This window comes from Pleurodeles waltl, chromosome 4_1 (assembly GCF_031143425.1).
Source record: "Pleurodeles waltl isolate 20211129_DDA chromosome 4_1, aPleWal1.hap1.20221129, whole genome shotgun sequence".
NCBI classification, from domain to species: Eukaryota; Metazoa; Chordata; class Amphibia; order Caudata; family Salamandridae; genus Pleurodeles; species Pleurodeles waltl.
The window spans coordinates 700,849,360-700,870,695 of record NC_090442.1 but is presented as its reverse complement, the minus strand read 5'-3'; the positions used below and the strand labels follow the sequence as shown (position 1 = coordinate 700,870,695).

Here is a 21,336-nt window from a genome sequence, read left to right as displayed (position 1 = left end):
AGATGCAGGAGGCTTTACCAAAGGCCATCAAAAGAGCCAAAAACAATTAGACATTATTATACCAAATAAATGTAGGAGGTACCCAACCAAACCTAAGAAATCTTTAACACATATCAAGAACTTTCTAACCCTGAAACCTTAAAAGCAATCTAAGTATATTGCAGCAGCAGCACACAAACTTTTAAGAATCTGTGATTCAACCACAAATACCCCTCATGTGTCTTGTTACCCCCAACCAGGTCCTTCACACCTGGAATCCATGTTTGTTCTGTTTAAACTCTTGGAATATATTGTGGTCCTAAACCTGGCTCTCAAAACCAAAACATCTTTGGGCTCCCTGATCCATGCTTGGCAATATGTCTCAGGGAACTCCTCCCATCTCTGGCAATCAAAAAATCGATCTGATGAATGTCAACTGTCTCCAGCCCTCTGTAATATGCCCTCATCACGTCTCTCCTAAAAAAAAGAAGTGGTCCAAAACTATCCACTACGGCTGTAATTCCAACCACTCTTCCTCAGCAGAATCATTGAAAGGGAAGGATCAAGACAAATTCAGGGGAACTTAACCACCATCTCTATTACTACAATGTGGATTGTGACTGAAAAGAGACATTGAAACTGCATTAGCCATTATGAAGGAACAGCGTCTCATCTCTCTGGGTGAGGATAAAAAGCATCCTGATTCATCTTGATCTGCCTGCGGCCTATGACACTCCTGATCACTTAACAGATCTGAAAATGTTTCAGTTTGGGGGAGGTAACTTTGGACATGCTTTACAATAGCCTCAATCCTTTCTCACAGGTGACAGTCGAAAATGACAGAACTTGTTTAACTGAATCCACCACACCCAGTAGTGTGAGGAATTTCGCAAGTGAATTCCTTCTTTTCAATATCAAAGTTTGCCCCTTAGCAGAAACCCATGAGCTGTACCACAGGCCATTCCGAACGTACGCCAAGGATATCCAAATCCACTTCTACATGGAAAATGGAGCAGACCATCTAAATCATGTCCTCCACTGGATGAAGAAGAGGTTCCTGTGCAGGAATAATACCAAGTCAGAAACCCTAGTGAATATTATAAGCCAAATAATCAGTCAATCAATCACATACACCACCTTTTTCCCTCATACAATACTTGATACACTTACCATAATTCTATAATACAGAGATGTAATGCTGTTAAAAATACCTAGCAGAGAACCAACTCATTTTTGCCAGGCTCGTAGCCCACATTAGTAAATGTCTTTATCAATGCGAGGAGAAGCCCTATAATGAAGCATATCGAAGAAGGAAGAGATTGGATTTAAGTAGTTAATAAACCATGCAACACCAAAAGTACATCCATTTACCTACATGCAGCCTTAAGAAAAAAGCCTACATAGGCCATCAAAGAGACTGGTGAAGTCTGAGGCAGGTTCTTAATACAATAGACTGGAGCCACTCAGGCAGGAAGTATGTTATTTATTTCATGTTAGACTCTTAGGTTACAGCAATTACAGATGGGTCCAGAAAGAGCTCAGTCCTTCCTCAAACTGTCCCTATCTTCTCAGTAAGACTCCACACCGCATGCCAACATTCTATTACATCATGAACTCTCAGCATTCCAAACACTCACTCTGTACTCCCAAAACAACATATATGTGGATAATTTAAACTTCCAATCTGTCTTGCTTTACTAAGCATTCAGCACACCACTAACATTGACGTAATCTGTAATTCCCAAACAACAGATGTCAGTTTACTAGCACAATATGCATTACCAATATTATGTGTATGGCACATGTCAATATACAAGAATCATCAGTTGTTTCCTAACCCTATTAACTTCAATTAGTAGTAAAGAAGGTACGTTTCTTAACAGACGCATGTAGAATAATACAAAGCCCTTGAATGCCCAAGAACTCTGCTGATTAATTAACTGAGTGTCATATTTTAACATCACAACTGAACTAATGCCAGGCAGACGGTGTTTCATCTTCCCATGATTTCAGGCTACATTATACCCCTGAATAAAACTCTCTCATTTCTGCCTCCAGTGTTCTTGGAGATAGACCCATTTCTCTTTCTAAATTAACCAGGAGGTCTAGGTTAGTGTTTTTTCAACATCTTCAGACCTGACCCAATCAAACATCAGCTTGCTACCTTCTTTCATGACATCAAATTCTACATAGCCAGTGCCTCCACTCCAACACCCAGGACTGGAATCCAAGACACTGGGGAGGCTCTCTTACGAGCAAATTTCTACTGCTATGCCCCCAAACACCACACCCTCTTCTTACAGCACTGACTCACATCAGAGAGAGAAGTTCCCATTTATCTGGTGCTGCAAATTGTCACTGGACTTCTGCCCATTGTCTTGATCATAGTGAGAACAAGTGCTGCTCTGTTTCTTCTGGTCACTTTGTGCTGGGTACCATAAAATAAGCAGATCACCTTTACCCTGTGCCTTTACCTTTAACTAGCGCTCTTAGTGACTGCACACTACCTTCCTCAAAGTCCTCAGGCCTTATGTGTCACACAGAGCACGGCCCTCTAGTGTTGCAGACAGAGCATTTGCCTCTAAATAGAACAGTGACCATCTCATAAGTGAGATATGAGTACACAACACATGATACTTGATTTCAAATATAGTGGCGTGCAACCATTGCAGCACACTAACACCAACCGGGGATACAGGACCATCTTGAGGCATGGAACAAACTGCGCTCCAGTCACCTTCATTGAGAAACCATACTGCGCACTCATTAACACTCCTTCTTATGTCACTGTTACTTCTAAATGTATACCTGCCTAAAGCTCTATGGGTCATTTTAAAGTAATGCTTTCTTTAAAGAGATGTCCTGCCCCTTCTCACTGTTTCCGCCATACTGTCTCCACAGGGCTGTCTGGTAGCATTGTTTCCATAGGACTGACCGTAGCTTGGGGCTATGCACTGGGACATATTATCTCAGTTCATAACTCCCGTCAGCTGGCTCCCTGTCCTTGCCAGACCTTGCCTACCCTCCTCCGTGGGCTACTGCTACCCATCAACTTGTGCTGACACCATTTGCCGGTGGATTTTATTGCGGACTACCCCATTCTGGGACTCCATTGTCACAGACCATGTTACTTCTCACGACGGAAATGACTCCCATTGACCCCTAGAGTCTTTCTGCTTTTTTCAGGCAGGTCCTCAACAACTCCTCATTATAATGTTGAAGTTGGAGGGCAGGGTTTCCATACAAGAATCTTGAGTCATTGAGGTGGGAAGTATGTTCTTTATTTTGTGATAAGCCCTTAGGCCACAGTAATCCCAGGTAGGTCCTGTCAGGGCTCCAGCATCCCTCCAACTACCTCTATTTCCTAACTTTCAATGCACACCACGGCCCGACATTCTAATACCTCATCATTCACTCTCAGCTTTCCAGCACCAGCTTAGACATAAAGGGGATGGGGGGGGACACAGGACATAACACAGGCCTGTACAGAGCTCGGAATAACGGATGCCTCTCCACGCGTCTGATGGTTAGGGAAGTGTTTGTTCTTTGCGTTAGTCTATTGTGAACTGTGAGCATGTTAGCCAGCAAAATCACTTTCTATGAAAAAGCACTGAACGTTATATTTGAGGGTCCAGAAGAAACGGCCACAACTTGTTGCAAAAAGAGCCATAAGTTTAAGCCTCTGCATATTTCATACAATACATTGGGATGGCAAAAACACATATTGAGAAATTAAAGTAGATCGGCTAAGTTGAACACTGAATCACTGAGCTCATTATTTCAGCTCAGATTCAGCGAATGAACCTAAGGCCTAGGTGAGTTTCAGAATATTAGGAAATTAATTTTGGAATTGTATGACTGGAGCTAATAAATAATTTTAACTAGTGATTCGCGCAAGTGGTCTGTCTATGAATGTGTTTCCCAACTAAGAGTAATGCTTATGTAGTCTTCTTTTATAGTGGGCTTGTGTACAAGTTTAATTTTGTAACAATTTTAAATCGCGGGCATTTCTTCACTCATGTTATTTGTGACATTTCTTGGCACGTGACAAGAATGGGAGGCTGGTGCCAAGCAAGGAATGGGGATTTCTATTAGTGAGAAGTGCATGCCAAAATGTGTTGAAAATTAATAAAACGCTATTTTTCTTTATTATTACAATATATTCGTTATTTTCCCTAGTTGTTTTAAACATTACATTAGTTAATTTCGAAACACGTTAGTTGTCTGCCGGGCACTCGAACTTCTGATGCCCACTGTAAGCATCTTATTTCACTATCCAGCTATGTGTTGCTACAACAGATGAGCACATCACAAAGCATGAAGTCCTCATATTGGCAAGAGAGCTGGAAAGTGCTGGTGCTTTCTGCCTCAGGGCAGATAAACGTCGGTGCTTACGTCACCATGCCTTGCCAGCTGGGCTGGCGGGGCACAGTTATGGAAAGAAAGCCCGGCATTTATGATGTTTTGATCGGAGGGTTGGAATGGGCAACAGAGGAAATTATGATTTCATATGTGGAAGAAGTATTTCAGTTGTACAGCAAGGACACTGTTCGGTTGTTGGATATTCCCTTCGTCGAGCCTAATTCACTCAGTAAGATAAAGGTTTGGGGTCACTTCGTTTTCGAAGAAATCTTGCCAGCGCTTGTCAACTGGATTTTGGAGTACTGATATAAATGTATTTGTGGGTTTGGTTCACCCACGATCTCATTACCTCAGTCCACATACATGTATAGTGTGATAAAACGAAGCATCTCCAGTTCCAGGTTACTCGGTACTACCTGACTTGATCGTTTTACCGCACCAGATACCGAATAAGCCTTCGTGATTATCTGACAATTTATCAAATTTAAATTTTAATGCTAAAATGTCTGTGGGTGGATACAATGTCCATAATACAGATGTACTTTTACTTTAGGATTTGTGCCTGCTCGTCTTCCTCATTTAAATTTTGGGTTGAAGGGAATAAGTCCACACAGTTTTCACTTCTGATAAATGCCACAAAAGTTGTATTATTTCTGCTACCAGTCCAAAAACATACATTGTTTAAAAACGTCAGTCTTCTTGAATAATAAAACTCAGAAAAGTGGCCTTTGTACCATGGACATCAAGCCACCAAAATACCAGAGGCAGCCGAAGTGCCATCACACACCATTTGATGTCAACGACATCAGAAGAAGTTATTTCTTATGACAGTTGACGCCTATTCCTAGGAAGTGTTTCCTTTAACTGATACCACAATAACTGGCATCTTTAAGGCTTAGTGTATAACCCAAAGACAAAATGAGTAATACATCACAAGGAGACGCACAAAAAAAGAAGCACAAAAAATAGTGGTCATGTCCAACTCTGTTGATCCATATGGATCATGTACTGAATATTATAATGTCATTAGCTTGAAATACTCTGTATGTGTGGTTTCTTGTAAGGCACTATCACTCAATCACAGAGGTGAAGGTTTTTGTTCAAACACATCATTTATTGTATACTCTAAGGAAACAGAGAAATAAGTTGAACATGCAAATGTTTTTTTACTATGTATTTAATTATATGATGTATTCCATATAATGTGCATTGAACTATTGAATGTAAAAATCGAAGGTAAATAATACAATGTAAAAACGAAATATTACCTGTGTCTCTTAGTACTCCTTTGCCACCTCTGATGCCAGGGCTCGCAAGGGCCATGCAAGGGGTCACAAGCAGAAAGCCAGGAGTAGCAGGTGCTACCGATGGCGACCACTTAAGGACATCCCTGCATTGTATGGATGCACTGTGCAGTGTTCAATTTTTTATACAATTCTACCTGCTCTGAAAGTTGTCTGCCTTTCCCTGTAGCCTATGTTTGGTTCTGAGCCCTCTGTCACCTTACAGGCCCTAGCTCAACAAAATCATAAAAATAATAATTTAGTACTGTGGCTAATTATCCTTAGTTGGCTACATTTTTTCTCTCCTATTGACCTCTAATTGTTTATCCTGAGCTTGAATGTTATGATCAATTCATAGTAATTAATCTTCTCTTTCTCTTGTTGGCTGATATGTCACGTGTTCATCATACTTATATTGAATTCACTACTATTACTGTAGTGTTATTGTCTCCTACTTATGGATTTATCTTGCACTTTTTGTAGCAGCATACAATGTCTAGGTCTCTTCAGAGCAGTGTGCGGGCAATATACACAGGATAATTGATAGACAGTGAGTCACAAGTGGTAAGCTCCTGCCGAATGCATGGATCGGTCATGGATCAGCATTCTTCATTCACTTCTATTTGTGTAATTGGTGTTTTTAGTGCCAACTGAATAACACTTTCTTAAGAGTTTCCTGAAATGAAATTAGATAGATTCAGACTGGAACTAAGGGCTAAGGATTTTCCAAACTCTCAGTGCCTGGAACACCAAAGATCTTCCAACATACACGAGCCTCTTGAAGGAGAGTTGTGGGCTCAGATGATATCCTTAAAGAACAATACTTAAATACCAATATACCCCAACACATGCCATTGGATTACGAGCTTATCAGTCCCTCTTGGGGGGGAGTATGGGATCTTCTATTCATCTACATTAGTTTTCCAGTGTCCGAGAATTTCAATCACTACTGTATGGGGAGCTGTCTTCATTTTATTAGTCAACTGGGATTAAATGGCCGCAAAATGATTTGCAAAAGAAACGGACTAAGTTGCCTTTGCAGCAGACCTCAAATAAAAAATACATCTTTCTGCTTTTAATACTCAGCTAGTGGATGGGAGCCTGCTTAGTAGGAGTGATTGACTAGGGTAACCCAGTTCATATTTTATCTAAGCTGCGTGAGCAGTCACACAGAATTGGAACTTATTGAGGACCTTTTGAATGCCCCAGCTCATCTTGTCTTCACAGGAAATAGATCACAATAGTGATTTTCCATTATTGTTTACAATTTACTGTTTGGGGTTCATTTTTTGTTGTATCTGCTAAAGTAGACAAACAAAGTGGGTGTTTTGAGATAAGGAATGGTGCTCACTAATATCACACCCAATTTTCATATGACATCCAAATATTCAACGATGCTCCTGGAAGGGAAGAACACCACCTCACTTCCCCAAGATTCCAAAAGGAAAAGCTTAAATAAAAATGTCCAAGGCACTCGTATACAGACCAATCCTCGCTTTTACTTCATCAAGGCAATTCTGTTGATTACAGCCTTCATGAAGTCAAAGCGAGGATTGGTCGCATGACGAAACACGTGCTGGCTGGGCTGATTTGTGATGACACTGAAGAAGAACTATGCAATAAATACAAGAAAATATGTTACTTATGAAACTATGGACATGAACTTCATTCTGTATACGAGTGCCATGGACATTTTTATTGTATCTGCTAAAGTCATTTTGAGGCAGCCTTGTAAGAGAAGGACAAGTGTGTTTACACAGTAAGCAGAGTAAAATTTCCTGCCGTCAATTCTTTGAAAGTCTAAACTTTATTATTTTCATTTTTAGGTACAACTGCCTCTTGTAAGCTGTGTCAGTGGTTAGAAGCATGAGGATGAAATATGAAGCTCCTTTGCAGAAGAGGCAGGTCCTGGATTTCTTTACAGGGGATGAGATCCAAGAAAATGAAGGTTGTCTTGGCTTAGCCTTTTTCTTTACATGTTATCGCAGGTATTTGGGAATACTAGTGCAGAAATCTCAACAAGTCATAATTTCGGTAAAGGCCAGTATGGGGAAAGGGTGATCATTAATTTAATGGTGAATTTCAAACACTTGTTTCGGGGTGGAATCTGCATTTAGAAGAGACTTGTAAAAGCATGGTTTACAGGAGAAGCATTAACCTGAGCTTTTGGGATAGTGGAATATCATAGCTCAGTCTGGTACACATGGCCATGGTTGGATTTGCAGTTGTTGCGTGTGTTGATGCTCAAGAATGACATCTCAACATGGTATAGAATGTAGACTCTGGAGTTCTGATCAGGAAGCTGATGGGAAAGGTGGGTTTGACGTAGAGTGACCAGATGTCATGAATTCGCTGGAGTAGTCATAAATCTTGAACAGCTGTCCGACCATCGCAACACTTTTCACCAGATCAAACGCATGATCGAGTTGTGAGATAGATTATCAGGTCCACTGAGCATCATAGTGATAATTTTCTTCACACCCACGTGCTGTATCCTGTCTCTCAACTCAATGGTACTCAATTTATCAACCTTGTGAGAGCGAGAGGCTGAGTGGTCCCACTAGCATTCACAGCTATGAACATGAGGTCAGACAAAAACTCCCACAGTAGATGTTTAGTCAAGTGTCATATTCTTAGAAAAAATATGTAGGTGCTTGTAGCAAATCAGATTGGATGGCTGTACTGTCTTGGCATATTTCTCAGTCAACCTGTTGCCAGATGCCATTGCCAAAATATTCAATTTTCAAATGATTGTAACTTTTTCATTTCATTTTCCTTGTGTGATTACCACAAAAGTGTCTGTAAAGTATTTTCATTTTACCGATTGGGTATCTCAATGTTAGGTTTCAATGTGAGGTTTATATCCCCCGTTAAAGGGAACTCAAGATTATCACTATTTTTTATAATTGTGGTGATATTCCCATAGTTGCTGCAAAAGTATAGTCCTACTTCTTTGCCCGTTGCCTGTCCCACTTTTAGCTTTCGAAAATAGGGTCCTTTTAATCCGTAGGCCAGATCCAAAGTAGGAGAGCCTGGGATGTAGAAGTTTATCTCTGTCTTGTCTACCCCCTTACTATGAAGGACAGTAATAATCATGTGTTACACATGCATCTGGGTGCAGGATGAGGAACTGAAAGTAGTTCTACATGTCTTTTTCGGTCGAGCGTGCAAGTGCTTTGACCTGTTGCAAGTCTTGTGGGCTTTTAACCACGCCCACCGCACGCCCATCACTTTCACTTGTTCGTGGGCTTGCCTTTAAAAAATCCTTTGCTATCATTGGTAAATGCATTACATTTGTCCCTCCTTGGAGTGATTTTATTACCGCCTTGGACACCGAGATACCAACCTGTTACATGGATAATTGCACATTTGGAGATCCGTTTGACTCTGAACTAACTTCTTTTTCCTTTTGTGTCTCTCTTTCGCACTCATGGCGGCCGTGGCACTTTGGAACAGCTCGCTTATGTCAACTGTTTTACTTTTCATTTTCAATTTATGTGACAAGAAACGTCCAGTTAGGAATTTACAACGCCAATAGCTCTAACTCGAGCAAATGCGCGACCCATTACACTGCAAATGCTTGTTTCATAATTCTGCTATATCTCTTTTTATGCTCCAGGGTTCTGCACCTCTTTTCCCCATTGCCACGAACCATAAACCTTTTCAGAATCTTTCAGAGCATGGGAACAGAGAAAGACTTCGCATCTCGAGGTGGAATACTTCAGAAGACCTTGTATGCCCCACACAGAAACGTGTTTAAATCAGCATCGCCAAGAATAACAGAGCGGAGTTAATACTACCTTAATTATACCGTTGCTTCTTCGTTTCATGTACATTAACAGTTTTTGGAGAAAATCTTACTTGGTTACAGCAAATGCATCACCAGGTCCTGGAAAAGTACTTGGAAAATGAGAACTTTCAATATATTCTGGCAGCAACTTCCTGTTCCGTTTTTAGCCTAAAGTTTTTGTTCATGTAATCAGTAAAGGAATGTAGACCACTTAAGTGCATGAATGCGGAGCGCAGGAAAAAAAGGCATGAATCAAGGTTAGCACTTCAGATAATCTAAATGTAAATCCGGAAGCTGGGCTGCTTCCCAACAAATTCCCCCACTAGATAAACGGTACTATTAAGAGTTATCCGAAGGGCATGGATACTAAAACTACAGGAAGGCACGTATTACAGTCTTTCCTTGAGGGGCAGTAAAGAAAAAAGTGCTCAATCAGTATAATAAAGTCGTATTTAACTTAAAGCAGCTAAAATGCATTAAGGGAATGATAAAAAAATAATTTCCAATTGTACCTTATATGCGTTCTTATGTGAGGCCATTTCAATGGGTCCTGAGCAACTAATAGCCACTAGGCATATCTGTGGAAGGTACTGTCAATTATTTTTGGTATTTTAGGGCTTCATGTTCTATTTGCCCAGGGCTGGATACAATAGTGCTCAGCTGTTTCCTGCACTTAGCTTGCCTGAAGTAAAGGTGATGCCTTCCTGAAGCCACATTGCTAGAACACCAGAATATTCACACATGAAGGGCCAGTGTCTGCAAGAATGGCCAAAATTCTTGAGAAAAAAGCAACAGTCATAAGCAAGCATTGGCAAAACCAATAAATTTCGCATTTGCAAGATCTATTGGCTTTGCCAAAGTGTTTTAACCAAGTTGTTCACCAGTGTGGCTACTGTTCAGTGTGTGGCTAAAAGTTAGTGTCATAGAGGAAAGTGGCATGGAGTGGAGTGAAGTGGCATAGAGTGGAGAGAAATAGAATATCATAGAATGGAGTACAGTATCATGTAGTGGTGTGGGGCAGAGTGGAGAGTCCGAGGAAAGTGTCGTAGAGTGGAATGGGCTCTCATAGAATGTCGTGGAGTGTCGTGAAGAGTTGTAGAGTGAAGGATCATAGATTGGTGGGTCATAGAGTGGAGTGTCATAAAATGGAGCGTTGTGGAGTACAGAAGATTGTCATAGAGTGGAGTAAAGTGGAAGGGGGTAGAATGGATGGGCATAGAGTGGAAGAGCGGAGGGACGAAGAGTGTTGTGGTGGAGTCAAGTGGAGTGTCATAGAGTCAAGTTGAGTGTCAATGAGTGGAGTGCCATAGAGTGTTATAGAGTGGAGTGATGTGGAGTGGTGTAGAGTGTTGTAGCTTAGAGTGGAGTAAAATGTCAGAGTGGAGTAGAGTGGGGGAGCGTAGAGTACAGTTGCCTATGGTGGAGTGGAATAGAGTGGCATAGAGTGGTGCAGAGTGGAGTAAAGTGTCATTGAGTTGAGTGGAGACGAGTGTTGTTGAGAGGAGTACAGTGGAAAGGATTGGAGTGTTATACATCGGAGTGGCGTAGAGTGGAAGTACAGTGGCCTATAGTGAAGTGGAGTTGAGTGGCACAGAGTGGCATAGAGAGTCACAGAGTGGAGTAGAGTGCCGTATAGTGGATTAGAGTGTTGTAGAGTGGAGTAGAGTGGTATGGAGTAGAGTAGAGTAGAGTAGAGTGAAGTGTTGATAGTGGAGTAAAGTGGCCTCGAGTGAAGTGGCATACATTGACATAGAGTGGCATAGACTGGAGTGGCATAGAGTTGAGTAGAGAGTCGTAGAGTGGAGCAGAGAGTAGTAGACTGGAGGAGAGTGGAGTGATAGATGGAGTGGTGTAGAGCGGGGTGGATTGGAGTAGGGTGGCATAGAGTAGAGTAGGGCAGAGTGTTGTAGAGTGGAGAAGAGTGGAATGGAGCAGAGTGTCATACAGTGGAATGGCATAGAGTGGCAGAGAGTGTTGTAGAGTGGCACAGAGTGTCAGAGTGAAGTGTCATAGAGTGGAGTGGCGCAAAGTGGAGTACATTTGCCTATAGTGAAATGACTTAAAATGGCACAGAGTGGTGCAGAAGGAAGTAGAGTGCCTTTGACTGGAGCAGAGTAGAGTGTTGGAGAGTGGAGTGGAGTAGAATGTAGTAGAGTGTCATACAGTGGAGTGGCGTAGAGTGGAAGTACAGTGGTCTGTAGTGAAGTGGCGTTGAGTAGCATAAAGTGTCACAGATTGGAGTAGAGTGCCATACAGTGGAGTGAAGTAGAGTGTTGTAGAGTGGTATGGTGTAAAGTGTAATGGACTAGAGTGGAGTGTTGTAGAGTGAAGTAAAGAAGCCTCGATTGAAGTAGCATAGAGTGGAGTAGAGAGTCATAGACTGAAGTAGAGTGGAGTGTCAGAGTGGAGTGGCATAGAGTGGAGTGTCATCATGTGTAGTGGAGTAGAGTGTAGTAGAGTGTAATGGAGTAGAATGTCATACAGTGGAGTGGTGTAGAGTGGAGTACAGTGGCTTATAGTGAAGTGGCACTGAGTGGCATAGAATGGCATAGTGTCACAGAGTGGAGTAGAGTTCCATAGAGTCTAGTGGATTAGAGTGTTGTAGAGTGGAGTAGAGTGTTATGGAGTAGAGTGTAAAGGAGTGGAGCGTCATAGAGTGGTGTAAAGTGTCCTCAAGTGAAGTGTCCTCAGGTGGCATAGAGTGGTACAGACAGGAGTGGCATAGAGTGGAGTAGAGAGACATAAATGGAGTAGAGTGGAATGCCAGGGTGGACTGGTGAAAGGAAATGCCTCCTTGGCATGGTTACCCCCTGACTTTTTGCCTTTGTTGATGCCAGTTATGATTGAAAGTGTGCTGGGACCCTGCTAACCAGGACCCAGCACCAGTGTTCTTTCCCTAAACTGTACCTTTGTTCCCACAATTTGCACAGCCCTGGCACACAGGGCCTTGTAAATGGTACCCCTGGTACCAAGGGCCCTGATGCCAGGGAAGGTCTCTAAGGGCTGCAGCATCTTATGCCACCCTGGGGACCCCTCACTCAGCACATGCACACTGCCTCACAGCTTGTGTGTGCTAGTGGGGAGAAAATGACTAAGTTGACATGACACTCCCCTCAGAGTGCCATGCCCACCTCACACTGCCTGTAACATAAGTAAGTCGCCCCTCTAGCAGGCCTTACATCCCTAAGACAGGGTGCACTATACCACAGGTGAGGGCATATGTGCATGAGCACTATGCCCCTACAGTGTCTAAGCAAAACCTTAGACATTGTAAGTGCAGGGTAGCCATAAAGAGTATATGGTCTGGGAGTTTGTCAGACACAAACTCCACAGTTCTATAATGGCTACACTGAAATCTGGGAAGTTTGATATCAAACTTCTCAGCACAATAAATGCACACTGGTGCCAGTGTGGAATTTATTGTAATATGCACCCAGAGGGTATCTTAGAGATGCCCCCTGAATACCAGTCCGACTTCTAGTGCTAGGCTGATCAGTTTCTGCCAGCCTCCCACAACCAGATGAGTTTCTAGCCACATGGGGAGAGTGCCTTTGTCACTCTGTGGCCAGGAACAAAGCCTGTAGTGGGTGGAGGTGCTTCTCACCTCCCCCTGCAGGAACTGTAACACCTGGCGGTGAGCCTCAAAGGCTCATGGCTTTTGTTACAACACCCCAGGGCATCCCAGCTAGTGGAGATGCCCACCCCTCCCGCCACTACCCCACTGTTAGAAATGGGGTCTTTGGTTGACAGTCAGGTTACCCCCTGTTCAAGCAAGGACCCTCACTCTAGTTAGGATAAAAGAGAATCACCCTCAGCTAACCCCTGCTTACCCCCTTGGTAGCTTGGCAGAGCAGTAGGCTTAACCTCAGAGTGCTGGGCGTAAAGTATTTGTACCAACACACACAGTAACTTAATGAAAACACTACAAAATGACACAACACCAGTTTAGAAAAATAGGAAATATTTATCTAGACAAAACAAGACCAAAACGACAAAAATCCAACATACACAAGTCAAGTTATGATTTTTTTAAAGGTTTAAAATAAAAAGAGTCTTTAGGTAGTTGTAACAACACACTAGCGCTGCTAGCGTGTAAATGTACCTGGTTTGCGTCAAAAATAACCCCGCACGGGCGGTGTGCGTCGAAAATAACCCTGCACGGTTATATGCGTCGAAAACAACTCGGCACGGCGATGCGCGTCGAAAAAGCCAGCCACGCGACGGTCCGAAAGTCCCGCGGCGCAGGTTGCGATCTCTCAGCCTTCGTCAGCGATGCTGCGCGTCGTTTCTCCTGCTCCGGGCGTCGATTCTCCGGTCGCGTTTCCTGCGGCGTCGTTTCTCAGCTGCGGAGCCGGCGTCGCGTCGTTTTCTCAGCCGCGATCGGATTCGCGTCGATCTTTTCTCCGCACGGCGCTCGGTGCGTGTATTTTTGTCCTTAGGCTGCCAGCCTCTCCTTTCAGGGTCCCAGGAACTGGAAGGGCACCACAGAGCAGAGTAAGGGTCTCTCCAGAGACTCCAGGTGCTGGCAGGAAGAAGTCTTTGCTATCCCTGAGACTTCAATAACAGGAGGCAAGCTCTACATCAAGCCCTTGGAGATTTCTTCTTCAAGATGGAAGGCACACAAAGTCCAGTCTTTGCCCTCTTACTCTGGCAGAAGCAGCACTGCAGGAAAGCTCCACAAAGCACAGTCACAGGCAGGGCAGCACTTGTTCCTCAGCGATCAGCTCTTCTCCAGGCAGAGGTTCCTCTTGATTCCAGAAGTGTTTCTAAAGTTTGTAAGTTTGGGTGCCCTTCTTATACCCATTTTAGTCTTTGAAGTCACCTTTCTTCAAAGGGGACTCACACCTTCTTGTGAAATCCTGCCTTGCCCAGGCAAGGCCTCAGACACACACCAGGGGGCTGGAGACAGCATTGTCAGAGGCAGGCACAGTCCTTTCAGATGAGAGTGACCACTCCACCCCTCCCTCCTAGCAGAGATGGCTAATCAGGAAATGCAGATCACACCCCAGCTCCCTTTGTGTCACTGTCTGGTGTGAGGTGAAAAACAACCCAACTGTCAAACTGACCCAGACAGGGAACCCACAAACCAGGCAGAGTCACAGAATGGTTTAAGCAAGAAAATGCTCACTTTCTAAAAGTGGCATTTCCAAACGCACAATCTTAAAATCAACTTTACTAAAAGATGTATTTTTAAATTGTGAGTTCAGGGATCCCAAACTCCACATGTCCATCTACTCTCTAGGGGAATCTACACTTTAATCATATTTAAAGGTAGCCCCCATATTATCCTATGAGAGAGAGACAGACCTAGCAACAGTGAAAACGAAATTGGCAGTATTTCACTGTCAGGACATATAAACCACATTACTATATGTCCTACCTTATCCATACACTGCACCCTGCCCTTGGGGCTACCTAGGGCCTACCTTAGGGGTGCCTTACATGTAAGAAAAGGGAAGGTTTAGGCCTGGCAAGTGGGTACACTTGCCAAGTCGAATTTACAGTGTAAGAATACACACACAGACACTGCAGTAGCAGGTCTGAGACATGATTACAGAGCTACTTATGTGGGTGGCACAACCAGTGCTGCAGGCCCACTAGTAGCATTTGATTTACAGGCCCTGGCACCTCTAGTGCACCTTACTAGGGACTTACTAGTAAATCAAATATGCCAATCATGGATAAACCACTTACATACAATTTAAACCGGAGAGCATATGCACTTTAGCACTGGTTAGCAGTGGTAAAGTGCTCAGAGTTGAAAAGCCAACAGCAACATGTCAGAAAAAAATAGGAGGCAGGAGGCAAAAAATACTGGGGATGACCCTGCATAAGCAAAAGTCCAACACGACCCCCTACCAGCCTAAAGCCAGGGGAGAACAATCAATACCTTGATGTACTTCCCTGATTGGGGCGATAGAACAGGGACCCAGGCCCACAACAGCAGGGGCATGTTCCAGTTCTACGCCTTCCTGACTCCAGTTGGATCCCTCTGTCCATACTCTCAGGGCCCATTAAGCTAACCCATGGGGAATCCTTCTCCACATCTACAGACACCATCTGTGCAACACCTAACTTTACTTTGCTCACAGATGTATTGCAATGGGCAGATAGTACCACCAGGGCCAACACAGTGGTGTTGCCCACTCCACCCCCGGGGTGTGACTCTCGTCCTCCCCCCCCCAGGGGCAACTCTGTCCACCAGGACAGCAAGCCACAGTGGCCCCAGACAACTGTCAGGGATGAGAGCCCGACCTCAGGCCTCTCTAACCACTGTGACTGTGGAGAGTGGGGGGTGGTAGCCCCAGGTGCCTGGCACCCTTTGACCACTCTCTCTTCCACCAGGTCAGGGATGACAACCTGACCCTGGTCCTCCCCTCTGGGGCTCTGTACCCTCCCTGCAGAAGCGGCACCCCCAGAGTCAAAAACTGTCAGGGTGCTTGTAGAAGCAGCCCTGCACAATTCTTCCATCAGTGCAGGGATGTTAACCTGCAACTGATCCTCCAACCTGGGGTCTGTACCTTCAGGTTGGACCAGGGCCAGGGGTGAGGCTTCCCTCCCCTGCCCTCTCTTCTGGGGTCCTGAACCACCCAACTAGGAGTGGCCCCCCCAGAAGACAACATGGTAGGGGCACTGTTAGCAGTAGCCCCTTCCTCCAGGTCAGGGGAGACACCCTTAACCTGGCCTCCCAATCCAGGGTCTGTACCCACAGACTGGATCACTGCCTGGCAACCCAGGACTTCCTGGGGGGCATACCTACCCCCTACCAGGTCAGAGTTTACCCTCTGAACCTGGTCATCCAACCTAGGGTCACCACCCTGCGGTTGAACCACTGCCTGGCACACCAGGACTTCCTTGGGAGCACACTTACCCCCCATCAGGTCAGAGTTTACCCCCTGAACCTGATTATTCAACCCAGAGTCACCACCCTGCGGTTGAACCATTGCCTGGCACACCAGGACTTCTTTGGGAGCACACTTACCCCCCATCAGGTCAGAGTTTACCCCCTGAACCTGATCATTCAACCCAGAGTCACCACCCTGCGGTTGAACCATTGCCTGGCACACCAGGACTTCCAGGGGGGCACACTTACCCCCCTCAAGGGACACACTGTCCCGAAGGGCCACACAAGAGTCTGGCTGGCGCAGGTCTCCTGACCTCTGCCCATCTGACAGAGTCTGGATTCCCCCCAGCCCAGAAATGGTCTCACCAAGGTCATTCATGGGGGGCTCTGCTCTCAGAGCTGACCCCTGACCCTCCAGGTTCTCCACTGGGGTCCGCAACCCCCTCTCAACCCTCTGTCTGGACTTCTGCACCCCCTCACTAGGAGTGGTACTGCCAGACACCAGAACTGGTGGGACGCTGGCTACAGCCGCCCCCCCAAGTTCTCCTGACACTGTGGGGTCTCCCTCAACAGATGGCCCTATGGTACAGGCTAGGCTCCCCTCCTGGTGTTCCCGCAGGGAACCCTCCAGGACCTGGGACCGGATCTCGGGCACCTTGGGCCTCAACCCATCCCCATTCCCTCTCCTCTGAGACTGGACATGGGGTCCCTCACCCATCCCACTACACTGGGACCTACCTGGGACACTACAATCCTTCCCTACCTCACCTGGTTGGGAACTACCTAGACCACTCCTCTCAGGAGCACCCCCAAATGCCTCTTCAGACTCTCTGGTACTCACCCAGAAGTCTGCCTCCATTGTAAGCTCCCTGGGGTCAGAGAACTCACACTCCACCTGGTGTTGGCATAGCTCTGGAAAATAAGGACTAGACATATGCTCTCCAGCAATTACATCACTCAGCCCCTCACATGAATTAACCAAAGTACCCTTCACCCAACCATCCAGTGACTCTGCCTTGAAAAAGCACCCCACATCACCCTCCTGAGACTGGTGAGACAGTACCTGACTGTCCCTGACACTCAACCCACACTCTTCTGGGATGTCTTCACACTCCATAACCAGGACTTCTACCTGGGGGGAACCCCTCTCCCTGTCACTCTCACCTAGAGTCAGTAGAGTGTCCCTCCCACCAGTAGGAATATGACTCCCCATGCCAGTTCCCCAATCCACCTCAGGGACCCTGTGCATCACTGGAGCTACCTCATACCCCTGAACCTCCTGGCGTGTGTTAACTCCCTCCTTCAAGTAGGGCACCACCTCTCTGGGCATGTGCACTTCTGCAGCATCACTGGATATACAATTGTTGCTGCCACCATTCCAGCTGGACTCAGCCCTCATGACTTCCAGCTCTTTCAATTTAAGCTCGTAAGCATAAATCATTTTTTTAATCTCTAAGTCCCTCCTCCTTTCTTCCAGGACTAAGGCTCTCTTCTCCTCAGCCCTCTTAAGCTCTGCATCTAGCTCTTCCAGACTCCGGATTCGAGCTAGGAGCCTATCATCTCTTTCTGTTCCCTCCTCAGGGCCACTGCCCTCCTCTTTGGAGTAGTCCTCCTCCTCAGAGTAGTTATCCTCCTCAGACTCATTTGGTGGTGTTGCCTGACAACGTTTCAATTCATCCTGAAACAGGGCTGACTCAAGATCCTCCCTTCTGGATTCCTTGTTCACAGCCAGTCCCCTTTCCATGCAGAATGCTTTAAGCTGCCACTTTTTATACATAAATAGGTGCCAGAAATTGACTTCCATTCTGCAAAGGCTTCACAACCAAAAAACAAAGTCCAAAAATATTATCAATACTTCCAGGAGGACATCAGAGAACAAAAAGCAGAATCACAAGACAAGTAGTATGTGGTCACGTAGTGGTCTGAGATCAAAACAGTAGTGTACACTTAATCACTGTATGTCAAGTACAAATACAAGTCCAATCCCGACCGCTGGTCACCAATGTTAGAAATGGGGTCTTTGTTTGACAGTCAGGTTACCCCCTGTTCAAGCAAGGACCCTCACTCTAGTTAGGATAAAAGAGAATCACCCTCAGCTAACCCCTGCTTACCCCCTTGGTAGCTTGGCAGAGCAGTAGGCTTAACCTCAGAGTGCTGGGCGTAAAGTATTTGTACCAACACACACAGTAACTTAATGAAAACACTACAAAATGACACAACACCAGTTTAGAAAAATAGGAAATATTTATCTAGACAAAACAAGACCAAAACGACAAAAATCCAACATACACAAGTCAAGTTATGATTTTTTTAAAGGTTTAAAATAAAAAGAGTCTTTAGGTAGTTGTAACAACACACTAGCGCTGCTAGCGTGTAAATGTACCTGGTTTGCGTCAAAAATAACCCCGCACGGGCGGTGTGCGTCGAAAATAACCCTGCACGGTTATATGCGTCGAAAACAACTCGGCACGGCGATGCGCGTCGAAAAAGCCAGCCACGCGACGGTCCGAAAGTCCCGCGGCGCAGGTTGCGATCTCTCAGCCTTCGTCAGCGATGCTGCGCGTCGTTTCTCCTGCTCCGGGCGTCGATTCTCCGGTCGCGTTTCCTGCGGCGTCGTTTCTCAGCTGCGGAGCCGGCGTCGCGTCGTTTTCTCAGCCGCGATCGGATTCGCGTCGATCTTTTCTCCGCACGGCGCTCGGTGCGTGTATTTTTGTCCTTAGGCTGCCAGCCTCTCCTTTCAGGGTCCCAGGAACTGGAAGGGCACCACAGAGCAGAGTAGGGGTCTCTCCAGAGACTCCAGGTGCTGGCAGGAAGAAGTCTTTGCTATCCCTGAGACTTCAATAACAGGAGGCAAGCTCTACATCAAGCCCTTGGAGATTTCTTCTTCAAGATGGAAGGCACACAAAGTCCAGTCTTTGCCCTCTTACTCTGGCAGAAGCAGCACTGCAGGAAAGCTCCACAAAGCACAGTCACAGGCAGGGCAGCACTTGTTCCTCAGCGATCAGCTCTTCTCCAGGCAGAGGTTCCTCTTGATTCCAGAAGTGTTTCTAAAGTTTGTAAGTTTGGGTGCCCTTCTTATACCCATTTTAGTCTTTGAAGTCACCTTTCTTCAAAGGGGACTCACACCTTCTTGTGAAATCCTGCCTTGCCCAGGCAAGGCCTCAGACACACACCAGGGGGCTGGAGACAGCATTGTCAGAGGCAGGCACAGTCCTTTCAGATGAGAGTGACCACTCCACCCCTCCCTCCTAGCAGAGATGGCTAATCAGGAAATGCAGATCACACCCCAGCTCCCTTTGTGTCACTGTCTGGTGTGAGGTGAAAAACAACCCAACTGTCAAACTGACCCAGACAGGGAACCCACAAACCAGGCAGAGTCACAGAATGGTTTAAGCAAGAAAATGCTCACTTTCTAAAAGTGGCATTTCCAAACGCACAATCTTAAAATCAACTTTACTAAAAGATGTATTTTTAAATTGTGAGTTCAGGGATCCCAAACTCCACATGTCCATCTACTCTCTAGGGGAATCTACACTTTAATCATATTTAAAGGTAGCCCCCATATTATCCTATGAGAGAGAGACAGACCTAGCAACAGTGAAAACGAAATTGGCAGTATTTCACTGTCAGGACATATAAACCACATTACTATATGTCCTACCTTATCCATACACTGCACCCTGCCCTTGGGGCTACCTAGGGCCTACCTTAGGGGTGCCTTACATGTAAGAAAAGGGAAGGTTTAGGCCTGGCAAGTGGGTACACTTGCCAAGTCGAATTTACAGTGTAAGAATACACACACAGACACTGCAGTAGCAGGTCTGAGACATGATTACAGAGCTACTTATGTGGGTGGCACAACCAGTGCTGCAGGCCCACTAGTAGCATTTGATTTACAGGCCCTGGCACCTCTAGTGCACCTTACTAGGGACTTACTAGTAAATCAAATATGCCAATCATGGATAAACCACTTACATACAATTTAAACCGGAGAGCATATGCACTTTAGCACTGGTTAGCAGTGGTAAAGTGCTCAGAGTTGAAAAGCCAACAGCAACATGTCAGAAAAAAATAGGAGGCAGGAGGCAAAAAATACTGGGGATGACCCTGCATAAGCAAAAGTCCAACACCCACGTTTCGCGGCAAGAGTGGAGGAGATAATGAGAAAAACAAGGAGGAGTCGCCCACCAGCCAGGACTGCCCCTAAGGAGCCCTGAGCTGAGGTGACCCCTGCCTTTAGAAATCCTCCATCTTGAGATTGGAGGATTCCCCCAATAGGATTAGGGATGTGTCCCCCTCCCCTCAGGGAGGAGGCACAAAGAGGGTGTAGCCACCCTCCAGGTAAGTAGCCATTGGCTCTTGCCCTTCTGACCTAAACACACCCCTAAATTTAGTATTTAGGGGCGACCCAGAACCCAGGAAATCAGATTCCTGCAACCTACACAAAGAAGAAGGACTTCTGACCTGAAAGCCCTGCAGAGACGACAGAGATGACAACTGACTTGGCCCCAGCCCTACCGGCCTGTTTCCAGACTCAAAGGACCTGCACAGCGACGCATCCGACAGGGACCAGTGACCTCTGAAGCCTCAGAGGACTGCCAAGAACTGAAGGACCAGGAAACTCCCAAGAACAACTGCACTGTTCACCTACAACAACATTTCTGCAACAAAGAAGCAACTTTCAAAGAACTTATTCTTCCCGCCGGAAGCGTGAAACTTCGCCCTCTGCACCCGACGCCCCCGGCTCGAGCTCCTGAGAACCAACGCGACAGAGAGGACTCACAGGCGACTGTGACCTTGTGAGTAACCTGAGATGACCCCCCCTGCACTCTCATAGCGATGCCTGCAGAGAGGATCCAGAGGCTCCCCCTGACCATGACTGCCTGGAACAAAGAACCCGATGCCTGGACCAAGCACTGCACCCGCAGCCCCCAGGATCGAAAGGAACCAAACTCCAGTGCAGGAGTCACCCTCAGGGGACCCTCTGCCTAGCCCAGTCTTTGGCTGGCCTGAGAAACCCCCTGAGCCCTGCTGCATCGCTAGAGTGACCCCCGGGTCCCTCCATTGATTTCTACAGA

At 45.7% G+C, this 21,336-nt stretch overlaps 1 protein-coding gene and 1 long non-coding RNA gene across 2 annotated transcripts in view; one reads left to right on the top strand and one right to left on the bottom strand.

Moving 5' to 3' along the window:
• Nucleotides 1-12,976, top strand: part of LOC138288064 (uncharacterized) — a 150,899-nt gene extending 137,923 nt beyond the window's left edge. The window contains exons 3-4 of the long non-coding RNA XR_011202323.1: nucleotides 7,451-7,572; nucleotides 9,244-12,976. This is a non-coding gene — a long non-coding RNA (uncharacterized lncRNA). The remainder of the gene's footprint in view (nucleotides 1-7,450; nucleotides 7,573-9,243) is intronic.
• ITIH5 (inter-alpha-trypsin inhibitor heavy chain 5) overlaps nucleotides 1-21,336 on the bottom strand; it is a 264,995-nt gene that overhangs the window by 91,250 nt on the left and 152,409 nt on the right. The window lies entirely within an intron of this gene.